Raw genomic sequence first — 1,482 nt, 5'->3', positions numbered from 1 at the left:
GGTGGAAGGTTTTGATCCCCAGGTGATATTTTTAAGGGAGACTATATGCATTCAAATAGACTGCTCACATTATCTCTTCAACTGTGTGCTGGACTCTGGGTGGTGGAAGTGGATGGCTGACATGGCCCCGGTGTGCAGAAAATGGGTGGGTGACAGGCTTCCCCCTGGGAAGGGAGCCTAGTGGCAGTATCACCGACAGCCTCTGGGGTTCGGGTGAGATGCGCGCCTACTCCCTCCCATCTTCGGATGGGCTTCCTGGCTCAGGGCAGTGAGAGACTCCTCTCCTCCATCTGCATCTCTCCCTGGGGGGATGGGGGGCCCGCAGTGGGCTCCCTCGACTCCCCGGCCATGCTCTTAATGGGGGCTGGACACTCCCGAAGGTGATGGAAGGCATGATCTCCCTCAGACAGGCATAGCCCCCAGAGTAACTTGGGACCGCAATGTGCATTCGAAGTGTCAGTGATCAATGTGTCCTGCAATTCACATTAGTTCTTGCAGCAAGCTGCATTCTTCATCGATGCATGAACCGAGTGATCCAGTGCTCAGAGATGTATGAGTTCTCTTCTTGGTTGCCAGGGGCATAGCTGCCCACGTGGCATTGCTCCAGTCATCATGAGCATGCAAGGTTTCATGGGCATCATCGGAGGCACCCAGACCACAGTTATTGGCCCCATGCCATAGGATGGCATGGATTACCATGCAGCCAGTGCATGGCCACAATGCTGATCTTCCTGGTATTCAAACCAATGCCCCGTGGGGAGAAGGGCGTCCTCCACAGGTACCTGTGACCATCATTGATTATAGAGGACACCGGTGTGCAACCCCTGTCAGTGGACTCGTGCAGCCAGAGGGGAGGGCCTGTGTCCCCCTACCAGGATGGCATTCTCACCCTCCTCCCTCCCCCACTTGGAGCTGGTTACCTCTGGGGCTTGCAGCAGACCACAACACTGGGTTGGGCGCCCCCTCAGTGGCCCTCCCTTTGGGGCAGCAGAGGAGTGCCTGTGCCTCCAGCTGTGCTGACAGCACCCCCTCCCTCACTGCCATGAGGTGAGGGGGGTATGGATGCCAACCCTCCTCCTTTCACTCCCTTCCCCCAGGAGTCATGGGCTCAGTCCTGTTGGCCTCCGCTGGAGCACATGGAGAGAGTGGAGCGGGAGTGAGAGATGGAGAGGGTTGGGGTAGCAGAACAAGAAGTGTACCAGGGACAGCACTGTCCCCGGACCCTCAGCATTAATGATCCTTCCACAGGTTCACCTATGGAAACCTTGTTATGACTTTTACTTCCTCTAGATAGTCAAGTTTGATCATCTTCTCAGCGCACTGCCAGGGCTATGACCGACTCCAGTGGAGCCAATCTGAGGACCTCACTAAACCATTCAATTGGTAGTAGCGCTAGGTGGTGTGTACAAAGAGGATGGACTTAATCAATGTGAGTTTATGACCTGCACTTACCGGGAATTCCTTATTCATGGGGAATAATTG

At 55.3% G+C, this 1,482-nt stretch overlaps 1 non-coding gene across 1 annotated transcript; it reads right to left on the bottom strand.

Moving 5' to 3' along the window:
- Window positions 1-396: 396 nt before the first annotated feature.
- On the bottom strand, window positions 397-550 carry LOC122812374. Its single transcript, XR_006366396.1, has one exon. It is a non-coding gene; the product is annotated as a 5.8S ribosomal RNA (ribosomal RNA).
- Between the last annotated feature and the right edge of the window lie 932 nt (window positions 551-1,482).

This window comes from Protopterus annectens, chromosome 9.part0 (genome assembly GCF_019279795.1).
Source record: "Protopterus annectens isolate FY-2018-M chromosome 9.part0, PAN1.0, whole genome shotgun sequence".
Taxonomy (NCBI): domain Eukaryota; kingdom Metazoa; phylum Chordata; order Ceratodontiformes; family Protopteridae; genus Protopterus; species Protopterus annectens.
This window is presented reverse-complemented; position numbering and strand designations above follow the sequence as displayed.